Source organism: Dermacentor albipictus, chromosome 6 (assembly GCF_038994185.2).
Source record: "Dermacentor albipictus isolate Rhodes 1998 colony chromosome 6, USDA_Dalb.pri_finalv2, whole genome shotgun sequence".
Classification (NCBI taxonomy): domain Eukaryota; kingdom Metazoa; phylum Arthropoda; class Arachnida; order Ixodida; family Ixodidae; genus Dermacentor; species Dermacentor albipictus.
The window spans coordinates 63,792,392-63,804,659 of NC_091826.1; the positions used below are offsets into that span (position 1 = coordinate 63,792,392).

General features: G+C 45.5%; 1 protein-coding gene across 3 annotated transcripts in view; it reads left to right on the plus strand.

Moving 5' to 3' along the window:
- Window positions 1-278: 278 nt before the first annotated feature.
- The window catches only part of LOC135912296 (venom serine carboxypeptidase-like), a 174,799-nt gene continuing 162,809 nt past the window's right edge, over window positions 279-12,268 (plus strand). For all 3 annotated transcript variants that reach the window (XM_070540686.1, XM_070540685.1, XM_070540684.1), the window contains exon 1: window positions 279-480. The gene's annotated coding sequence lies outside the window, so the exon portion shown is untranslated. The remainder of the gene's footprint in view (window positions 481-12,268) is intronic.

A 12,268-nucleotide genomic window follows, 5' to 3' on the forward strand; every position in this document is an offset into this window, starting at 1 on the left:
AACTGTAATAAATATTCGTCACGTTACAATAGTGAATTCTCGATTCGAGTACGATTCGAAGAGCAATAACTATTCAATTCGCACTCGAAATTGCGACCATTCTCCCACGCATAACATTAAGCGAACCGAAAGTAGATTGACAGGCGGTGGCGCCCCCGGAAGCCGACTGCTTCCAAACCGAAATCGCGGTGACTGACCGACCGACAGAACGACCGACCAACAAAAACTATCGAATTACGTCACCGAATCGATTGCGTCACTTCGACAAGGGCATCAACATCAGCACAACGCCTTGTGCGCGTTGGGCGTATGTATCTCAGTGGCATCAAAATGCAAAATAGTGTGCTATCAGGTCGCTGATGTTATTTTGCTGGTGTTGTGGTTTTATCATCGGTTTCTATGACTTGGAACGGTCGCATTGCTGGTCGAGGAGCCAGGCACACCAGGAGATTATGCAGCACTTCAGAAGCAGCCTAACTGGTGAGTATTATTTTTAGCCTTCTTTTGTCGTCCCGTAAAAGCACCGGCCTTACCTTGCACCGGCATTGCTCCGCCGGCTCGGCGTTAGCGTGAGACAGAAATACCATCGTGAAAAGACCTAACGCTTCGCACTCTGCCGTATTGTAACTGAGCAGCGCTGTAAGGCGTTTCTAAGCGAAGCAGCTAGTAGGTCGGCTAAGCTTGCGTCGTCGCACCATGATTCGAAGAGTGGTGGCCAGCTGGAAGCATGGAACTTCGATAACAGGTTGTCGCCGTCGGGAATGGATGCTTCGCTGTAGCTTTGTTCAGCTGCTAGCTGCATCACCTTTGGGCAGCGGAAGTCAATGGGTTTAACCAGCATATGTGCATGCATGCACTCGATCTGCGCTTGAGACTTCGCCTGCCACCCGGTCCCCTTGGTCGCGAAAAAATTTGTGTCGTTGCATGTGGTCGGCCTTACGAAGCTCATTCATTTGAATCATTTCTCACTCGAGTGGCCAACAGCGTTACGCATATCTGTAGTTCAATAAAACTTGTCGTTGGGCTAGTTGTTTTATAACGCCGAGGAAATGGCAATGCGCACAGCACACGCGGGCGAGACGACAGACGCACGGTATGTAGCGTTTGTTCGCGTCTTTGTTCTAGCGTCTTTGTCTGTTTTGCGAATCATCCTCTTCTTAAATATACATGCAATTGTTCCGGGTTTCAGGAAACTATACGACGCATTTTGTGCCACGGCACGTCATCCGACGATCAACGAGGTTCTTTGCTTGCTAGTCTCAATTGCTTAGGTGAAAGCCGCTACCCGCCACGGTGGCCTAGTGGCTATGGCATTGCGCTGCTGAGCTCGAGGTCACTGGTTCGACCCTCAAGGGATCGGAATTAATCCCGAGTCTCTTGCTGCGCTGTGCCTCATAATTAGATCATACTCCCGGTGCGTAAAACGTCAGAGTCTATATTAATCCATTTTTTTGACAGACCACTTTTGAAAGGCGGCTCTTTGGCCGAAGATGCCATGTTGGCCGATGACACCGTGCATGAGTTTGGCCACTACAGAGCTCCACTGCGCTTGTTGAAGGCGACTAGGCAATACGACCACCTGTGACTCTCGGGGAGATCCTCAACGGTTATAGTGAGCCCACGATGCGGCCAGGTAGTTACAACTCCCGGTCCCAACGTGGGAGTAGCCCGCTCTATGGGACCTTGCGTTCCGTAGCTCGCAGGACCTTTCATTAAAGTTATTCCATACATCCATCCATCCATGTGCATGTGCTGACTAACATTTTTGTATAGCTACTTTTCTCTTTCCGATGTGCAAGGTAGCTACCAAGGCGCGACCATAGTTAACCTTTCTGCCTTTCCGTCCTTTTCTCTTTGTTTAGTTATAGCGCTCGACAATGATAGCGGGCTATCTTTGATTGAAGCAGCACGCTACATAGAATTTTATGATTGTTTATGTTTTCGTTTTCATTAACGTCTGGTACATTAATTAGCGAACAAATTTATCTTATGTTCTAGAGATAAGGGATGCTGTCTCGTCTGTTTCAATTGAGTTTACATTGAAGCGTCTTACTCACGTTGGCTCTGCTTTCGAGACTACAGGGACTACTATAGTCGAATAATACTGTTATTCTCAGAAGCTGCACACCAAATAAGGGCGAGTTGTCGAGCTACTGTAGTGTCTGACGTATATATGAGTGATTGAATCAAACCGTAAAAGAAGAAAGCATGCACACAAAGGCAGAGAGGTTAACCAGATGTTGTTTCGGTTGGCTGCCGTAACTGTTATGTATCAGTACGGGCCTCACTGAAATACAATGGGCGGGTTCAGGGCCTCCAAAAGGAAAATAATAAAATTATCAGTATATTGTCAAACAAAAAATCACTTCATATTTAGTAAAAGCCCTCAAAAGCCTTAAGATATTCGTAGTCCAATGTTTTCCGAGAAGCGAATTTGACGTGCCAGAGCCACAAAAGAACGGAAAGAAATCGTAGTGTGTGCAGGGCTTTAGGGCATGCTTGCAGTGAAATCAAATACCCGGCGTGTCATCGCAGTGCGCGTGCGCAAATGCGTTAATTGCAACGCGGCCGTCTTGCGGAAATTCAATATTCTAACGTCTGACGTCATCTGTTTGAGCTGCAGCGCATACCTTAACAACGACCCTTCGACTGCACATCACTCTTACTTTTTCATTGACATAAACGTAGAAGCAGGCATGCATAGTATATATTTTGAACACTCTCCTAAAAAAGGGGCGAACATAGCGGCACCATTCTGCTATATATCCGTGCGCTTTCTTGCCAGGAAAGAAATGAGACCACTCACGATTCCCTCTGCAACTTGCCTACTTAGCCTCGATATGTTGTTTCACCCAGTGTGCTCTTGAGAAATTCCCAAGGAGAGACCACGAGACCGGCAGGTCTTCATTTTGCTGCAGTCACTGAGTGACGCTTTTTGCATGCTCTTCGCATGCTTTTCATTATTCTGCAGTCACCATTAGTTCCAGGCGCCTTATAAGTACTGTACGCCTTGATTCTAGTGCTGACATGCCTTTACTCACTAGGCATCATGGCTTTTCGTAATCCAAGATCGTTGAACCATGCCCGTGCGCTTTGCTGGCGCAGAAAGCGACTAGAGATTTCCTGTAAAACCTCGAGTCGGCAAGTCTCTGCGAGTATTTATGCACTAGCTTGGCTTGTTGACGTTTGCGCGCAACCAGTGCCCTTTCTCTTCCCCTCTCTTCATTTCTGTATCTTGCATCCCTCTCTCCCAGCGCAGGGTACCAAACCGGACGTGTGCCTAGTTAATCTCCTTGACTTCGCTCTCTTAGATCTATATATATATATATATATATATATATATATATATATATATATATATATATATATATCGGCATTTTGGGGTACATACTTGTGTACCGAATATGGTCACAGTAATTGTGCTAATCAGGACCTGTATCCCAAAATGTGCACATCGATTGCGTGGTTCTACTTATTCACCAATGAGGCTCCGCATCCCTGCATCTAAATGCGCTCGCTCAAAACGCGGAGCCTTGCTGGTTTCTGTGACACACTCAGTTTGACAGAAAAAACGTGCCGACTCGCGATGCATGCTTTGTCTTGGCTGGCTTGGATTCACGATTTGTTCTGAGCCGCGTAGCTGGGCTAGGAAGAAAAAAAAAAAGTCGCAGTTTCTCCCGACAGGCGAAGCATCGATTGCGATGGCAAATTGCTAGACAGCTCTACGAAGTTATGATAGTAGCTTTGTCCGCCGTATAAACTTGGAAACATTCGCTTACTAACTGTAATAACAAGCTTGGTGTCCGCGCGCTCAGGAAGACATAAACACATTACACTCGCTGTCAAAATGCTGGTGTGAGCGAGCGCGGCAACAGCGGCGAGTGAAGTGACCTTCGTGCCGTCTATCGGCTTCATCGGAAGAGCGGCGAATACACAGCGCGCACAGAGGTATGAGCCGTCTGCAGATCCCTTTCAAGATACGGCACCGCGCGCGGCCGTTCAAAGTACGCACACGTGTTCAATATGGCACGCATTTGTTGGCGGAGTCGAAGCCGGCCGCACCCCTCCCGCACAGCCTACCCGCTTTCCTCCATATATGGCACGCGAGTTGAGCAGCGATCGTCAGTTCCCCTTGCTCCCCGGTCGCGAAATACGCAGTTGCTGCCGGAGCCCCCTCTCCCTTAATCTTATCCCCCCCCCCCCTCCTTCACGGCCTTTCGCGCGACGGAAGATGGCGCGTTTGCTCGCCGCTTGCTTCTTTTGTGCGCGTCAGATTGAGCCGCGATCGTCGGCTTCCCTCGTGTGCTTTCACTCGCACATACAGCATACAACAGCTTATTACGTGCACGAGAAATCCGAGCTATTCAACTAAATAAAAAAAGACCGATAATTGTGAATTATTCACTTTACGGCATATATTGCAATTTACGGATTGTAGCCGGTGAGATTGCAATGCGTATGCACTTGAAATGAATTTCCATAATGACACCAGTTCGGAGCTACACGCTATCAAACTCGCCGAAGAAATGAACTGTTGTTTCATTTACGTTTTTAACAAAATGACCTTTTATCTTTTGAACCGCAAACGCAAACGGCACGCCCATGTACAGGGTGATTATATTTAAGTTTTATGGAATCTTTAAAAAATTGCCTGTGGCGGACAGCATCATTCTTGTCCTTGAGCTGGATTATACGAAGAGGCGGATATTGCTAAACAAGAAATCGAAACACATATTAAATTAATGAACACAAATTCACTAATTAACTTCTGAAATAATTACGAATTGTAGCCAGTGAGCTTACAAGGCGTATCCACTTGAAATGAAATTCCAAGATGACGCCAGTTTTGAGATATAATTTCCCAAAATGTGGAACGAAATACATGGGCCTTCCAGTTAGTTTTGTGCTTGAATGCATAAGAGAGCGTTCCGTTGAAAAACATTTCATATTGACGGCAAGTTTGATGGTCCATATCTCAAAACGCGTCAATCTGGAATTTCATTCTTAGTGGATACGTCATGCAGTATCACCGGCTACAATTTGTGAATTGCAATATGTGCCGTTAAGTAAGAAATTGGAAATATTATTAGTGGATGTTCTGAATTAGTTTCATGTGAGCTTTGATTTTTTGTGCAAGTAATTTCCGCCTGTCTGAATAATCCTGCTCAAGAACTAGAATTAGGCTATCTGCAACAGGCTATATTTAAAGATTACGTAAGACTTAAAATATGATCACCCTGTATTTCTTACTACACTTCTGGAAATAATATCTTGAAAGTGATGTCATCCTGGAGATTAAAGTGGATAGATCTTGCGATCTCACCGGCTACAGTTCGTAAATTGTTATACGCGCCGTAGAGTAAATTAATTAGTGGAATATGTTTGCATTTCTTGTGCTCGTAACGTCCGCCTCCTCGGATAACTCAGCTCAAGGACAAGAATTATGCTATCTGTCACAGGCGATTCCTAAAGTTATGGAAAACTTAGACGATCACCCCGTAGAAACACGTGCACTATTACTCGTTTTAATGTGAGCGCAATGCATTGAGGTTCTTAATTCCCCGCGACTTCCCTTTGCAGCACGTGGTGTGGGAAGACGTGCTGCCGATCATGCCAGCCGTACCATAGGCACCCTGAACATTTGTATTCCGCAGGATTGAGAAATGTATACACCAGTATGTGCTGTCCGAGAGTACGGGGTAACTCAAAGACGCAGCGGTTACGTTCTGTAGTCGTTTAAAAATCTTCAGGGGCATGCTCACCGCTTTCGCTTTTATACTGTGGAAAGACGTGCTGTCGGCCGTGCCGGCCGTGGCATAAGCACCCTGAACTTATGTACCCCGCAAGATTGAGAACTACATATACCATTCTGTGTGTGTGGGCCGCGATGGTGGGGGCGGGTGGCTGTCCAAGAGTACGGCGCTACCTGAAAGACGCAACCATTACGTTCTGTAGTCGTTTATAAACCTTCGTGGGCGTGCTCACGGCTTTCACCTTTATACAAAAGGACTTGTTTCTTCATTAATACGATTACAACAACAACAACAACAACAACGAACTAGCGCTAATTTAGGCAAGCGGACATAGTGACATGTCTTGAAATTTTTAACGGGGTTCTGAATATTGATGCACTTTGTTTGCCCGAATATGCATACTGCCTTACTAGAGTTTGCGCAAACGGCACTGGGATGCGTGAAATGATTTGGCAACAAGGAGGTGAAAATTTCCTTTTAAGTGTTAATTATGTAGTCGCCCGAGCTTAACGCATGTGCAGATTTTCGCTGAGGTCTGGTTGGTACCTACGCTTTCCTTACTGTGACAGTCGCGCTCGTGCTTGTTTGCCTAGCCTGTTGGACGCAGGCTGCACCGTTCCGACGTATCGGTGCGGGCGGATTCCGTAAGCAGTAAAATTCAAAAAGAGCCGTTCGAGCAATAACAACAAAATATTTGCCGCGCGCTTTCCGTTACAACAGCGCGGGCTGAAGTTCTTTCGCAGCTTTGACGCGCCAACCATAAGTATATGTATTTTAATTGCTTCGCAAACTCTACAAAGGAGGTGAAGCGATGGGACTATTGCAAGTAATTACATAAATTTGGTTCCCGTCGACAAGCACTTTAGAAGCGTGCATATTTGCCGCTCCTTCTGCAGCGGTAGCGAGAAAAGCCAAGAACGCTTCAAGTTGCACCATCTTATGTTTGCTGCTCCACCAGCTGAGCTGTCACGGAGAGAGAGTCAATGTCTGAGTGTTCCAGTTTTCTTGCTTTTCAATCATTCATACGATAATTGCGGTTCTCCGGGAACTATTCCAATCAAATTCTAAATATACGGCTAGCATTTCGAATATGCTCTCGACTGATTTGTTGACCGAATCGCATAACTGCCGTATTCGTTTAGCACGTTCGAAAACTTCACGTGTTCGCAACGACCCAGCGTTATATACATCAAGGCTGCAGGTGTCAGGTATGCTGCCCATGTTTTACGAAGCGATCAACATGGTAGCCCTTCAACCTCTTCTCAGAAGGGAATAAGAGTTATTCCTGAGCGATTTTACTCCTGTTACGTGCCAAAAATCGACTACGTCTTCAATCAATAATCAACTGAAAACGCTACCATACCGTCAATAAGCGACCGCCGAAGGCACTTTCGTTCGGGGACGCGTGCAGCAGTGCCTGTGGCCAGGTGGCGGTAACAGCTTTATTGAGATTCTGCTCAGTTATGATCTGGCAGGCCTGAGTTCCAGGATGGCCCCTCACGAGGAGCTACCCTTTCGGCCCAGGCAACGAGGGCTTTTTGTAGTTTTCCATCCGGCGTTCTGAGCAGCTCCTTCCACGTATGTTGTGAGGGAGCTAGCAGGAGCGACCTGGGAGGGGGTAAGCCCTCGCCCCCCCCAAGGAATGTGATTTTGGGTAGCCAGTGTTTGATTTGTGCAGTTTTGTCATATTGGGCTCCATTTTCCGTTGGTAATTATGGCCTGCCAGTGTGGGCTGGGGAACGGCTTAGTTTGGATTCGACGCAGGATCGAGGATTGCGCTCGCGTGAGGCTCGCGTTTGGAGGCGGGTAGATTCGCCTTTTTTGCTTGTAGTAGTTTGTTATCTCGTAGTATGTCGCCGGTGCCTCATCCATGGCATCCGAGTCTGAGGGGTACACCTCCCAGTTGATTAGACCTCGGGCTACCCAGTGCGCCTCCTTATTCCCTTGATTCCCCGAATGGGCAGGGACCCATACGAGTTCAACAGTATTTTTATTTGTAATGTCCCGTAGGACCCGCGCGGCACAGACGCCTATGCTGCCTCTCAAAAAGTTGACGATTTCCAATTTGGGCATTCCTGTTTGACCTGGAATGGTCTGGAGTGGGCGGAGCAGTGGACGAGGCCCTAGAATGGCCCCGTCTGCACTTCTTCGAGGGATGATAGACTGTCCGTGCCCCCAAGGAAACGAATAGCTCGCTTGGATTTATTGCGCATGGTTAGTTTTATTTCGTGCATCACGAGGAAGCGCGTGTTTCCCGTTTCCACAGCGAAGAAAAAGAAAAAGAAAGAAGCAGCGAAAGTAAGAACAAGGAGTCCAACAGGGTTTTCGTTCATCTTCGCATGTCGCCCTTAAAACTCCCCTCCTTCACCGTGGCGCACAACTTGACGAACAGCATGTTCTAACGCGAGTGTTCTGAACTGCGTGTACACAGCGGAAAGGCGTCGCACATAAAATTTTATTTCGAGGGGTTTAAGCATGTGTAAGCGGCACAAGGATGAGACGACAGTGGCATAGCCTACTGCATCTTCAAGGCTTGATCTTCGGTTGCCTCCAAATGTTTACTGTGTTGTGTAGAATGCTAAACACGCGTAAAAAAAGAAGAAAGAGCCATTGGATAGAAAGAAACGTCTGGAAAAGAAAATACGAGATCCGTTGACGTTTCCCTGCGAATTCTTGCGTTCAAAAGGTACTACAGTATGTAACGTTGTTCTGGACAGAGGGAGTATTAGCATGACGTCACGTATGTCATTTTGTAGTCATATTCACCGCTTTCATGGGATGGCTGAAGATTAACGGATCCAGATAACGCGCACCTTTCCGCCATGCGGGCTGCACTACAACATGGCGACTTTCGATGACGTCATCGCATATCCCTATACTCCCGGACAACTCTGTGACACTGAAGGGAAAGCTATGGTTGCTGAGCTGCTGCGTTGCTATGCGAAGTAGCAGCCTTTCTTTCTTTTTTTGAATATGTGCTGAATCAGCGTATCTTCCACGTGTGACGGTTTCACATTTGCCTCAAGGCGGAAGAGAAAAGCAATAAAAAATAGTAGGTGACCCCAATCTTCGACTTAGTGTCTCTTAGTGGCACTCGAACTTCGGCGTTGGTGTTCTTTAGGCTAACTTTAGGTACCAGCTTAGACCAGCTTAGGTAACAGCTTAGAGCAACTGTTTTCCTTAATTAGCCAGTTAAATATCATGCCACCTTCTTGTGTGTTCCTGAGCACGAGGTCGCGAGATTGAATACCGGCCACGGCGGCCCCATTTCGATGGGGGCGAAATGCGAAAACACTCGTGTACTTAGATTTAGGTGCACGTTAACCCTTTACTGCACAATTTTTTGTTTCCTCAAAATATTATTCCTGGCGTTGTAGGGAAGCATAATAGTACCTGTACTCCCATGGAAAGTTACTTTAGCGAATGTCTGTGGTTTCAATTTGCAGGAAAAGGGTATGTTGCATATTTGCAACAATGTGCAAATAAAGAAGAAGTTGAAAGTAAAAGATAGATTTAGTGCGATTCATACTCAGATGCTTATTTGCACAAGGCAATCATTGGTGCACCTATGATTTAGTGTGGAACAAAAAGAAGCACTTGTACATGTTTGTGCAGCACAGGTGGTTCCCACACTTCGTGCAGTACATCATGCAGATTCCCGTCCAGCCAGGAAACAATGCAGTGTTTTCGGGTTATTGACAAAATGTAGAACATCGAAGCACAGACGTAAAGCTGTGCCCGTAACGACGTGACACGGCAACGTGCGGAGGCACAGCGTACTTTTGAAAAGAAAAAAGGAAATTTGACCAGAGAACATCTTGTCCATATACTGAATCGAAACGGACTTACACTCATGGCTGTCGTGACTAATTGAATAGTCACTGCCTTCACTATCAGCAGGCATTGCTAGGCCATACCAGCGTTTCGAAGCCATTTCATTATTCCGAAGAAAATAAACCATGTACACGTTGTTGCATTTGTGCAACATAGCAACGTTCTGTCGCCAGGAACAAACTATTCCGAAATTACAATATTTTTTGAACCTACAGAGTCAGAAGGATGTGGAGCATAGCGTAAAAATTTTTTTTGCGCTTTGTCTTATGGAGAAATACATTTACAATTTGTAAAACTTACCTATATCACTGCTCCTGGGCGCGCGCAGCCTCCGCCACGTTTGTTTTGGTAGAAGATGCAAAGAATTAGCACAGATTTCAGCACAAGGTGCCGCGTTTTACAGACCAATGTTGCGGATATGCAACAACATGTACACGAAGCTCGAAACTGACTTTGCTTCGGTTTTTAAGGCCGTTCATCAGAATGTTGCGTAAATGCAACAAGGTGCAGTAAAGGGTTAAAGAACCCCATGTGGTCGAAATTTCCGGAGTCCCCCACTGCGGCATGCCTCATAATCAGAAAGTGATTTTGGCACGTAAAACCCCATAATGTTTTTAACCTTCTTGTGTGTGACGTCATTAGTGACGTCATTACTTCCGCTTTCTACTTCTGGGTTTCCAGAAACTTCGCCAAAGTCTTGCGCATGTGGCGGCTCTCTAAAGTTGACAATTCTCTGCTCTGGTGTGCGGTAATCAGTGATCTCTAATTAATGCTCTTTATTCCAGGCACTTCAGTGACGTAGTTTGTAACTGAATTCATGCTCTGATATCATATCTAAAATGAAACCCATGAATATTGTACTGTGCTATTTTTTTCTTTTTTTCTTCATTTGTATTGAATTTCGTCCCCGGTCGTCTCAGGGATTTCTAATTCTAATTATTGTAGGCAATTTAGTAACTCACCTTGTAACTACACTTGTGCTCTGATATCATGTCCATAATGAAATATATGATTTTTGTACTGTACTATTTTTTTTCTGATTTATTTTCAATTTTCTCCCCGGTCCTCTTCAGAGGTGAAGCGGAAGTGCTGCTCAAGAAACAAGAGTGTCATTCGATGCTCGTACCTCTAATAAGTCAAATTTTAATCTCAGTGGTGTACTTTATCTCATTTCGCTGTGGTATATAAAATATTAATGTGGGACTATCTTCAGGAGCTCGCTTAGATGCGTACGCTTTGTCTGCGTTGCTTGCTCATCATTGCCACAGTAATTTGCCCGCAACTATACTGCACACGTGCGTGAAACTGTCTACCGTATTTGCATGATTCTACCACGCCACCGATTGTAACGCGCAGTTATATTACTGCCCAAATATATAAAAAAATAATTTCATGTCGATTCTTCCGCGCAGATCAAGTAACGGAACCTCAGTCGACGCGTACCGTGTTGAAACGTTATAATCAAACATGTTAAGGCACACAGAAACGGACACTGCTTCACCTTAGCGGCTAGTGGCTATCGGAGTCCAACGAGGTGTCATTTTCGCTGCCGACAGACCACACAAAATCATCTTCAGTTCCATTTAATGCATTAGAAATGCCACACTTCTGGAGGCTGGCGCAACCATTGTCTGCGGGAGGGCATTTCATGCACGATGCACCACCTTGCAATGTCTCCGAGCGTTATTTTCTTTGAATGGTTGAAACTGCAGATTTCTTTTTCGTTATTCTTCATCTTTTAGAATTTCAAAGTACTTGTCATTATCTAAATGAAGTTCAGTGTACTTTATCGGTGAATATACTTCCGCAAATGTGCGTTTACCGTCTGTATAGTAACCCATGAATCGATGGTAGCATATCATACTGTGTAATGACCTCTTTGTTTAGAAAATGTGACTGATCCTCTTTCTTATATAGGCAGAAGACATATAAAAGCTGCCTCAGCATTAATTACGGGTTACATAATTTATTTCGTAATCAGTAATAACACTTAATGTCTGTGCACTAACCTGTAGATAAAGTGATTCTGCGAACTTGGAACGTTCCGTGCTATTTTCTGGACAGACAAGCTCACATTCTCTGAAGCGTACGCCAACTCCCGGGCTCTTCTGATCGAATACGTCAATAATTGCCGTGCAAAAAAAAAAGGGAACGGGAAGGAAAAGAAAGAACAGGAAAAAAGAAAACACTAATATGGTAGAAGCAACAGCTTTTTATTAAATGTGCTTCATTGTAGGGCTTATTTATCTGTGTAATATGGTACAGACAGGAAGCCTGCATTAAATTTTCAGAGACAGATATTCGTGATGAATGGAGAGCACCTAACTACGTAAATTACGGCGGAATTATTAAGCGCTAGATGACCGCCACTCGGAATCCCGACTTTAGGGAACGAGTGGGCATGCCGATATTGGCTTATGATACCTAGAACTTGAACTAATGAAATTCTTTATGAGATAGTTGACCTCATCAGATTTGTCTAGCGCAGCGTAGTGACCCGCTCCGCGTACGACTGCCTCCGCCAAATTGCGCGCTCGAACTATGTATCCACTTATGCCGTCGGAACCACTGCTCGCCGTCCACCCATGTCGAGGTGCACTTCGGTATTCCGAAGCACCACTCCAGTTCAGGCTACGCAAGTAGGCTCACTGATTGGTTGGAGGAAACAGAGTATCCAGCTG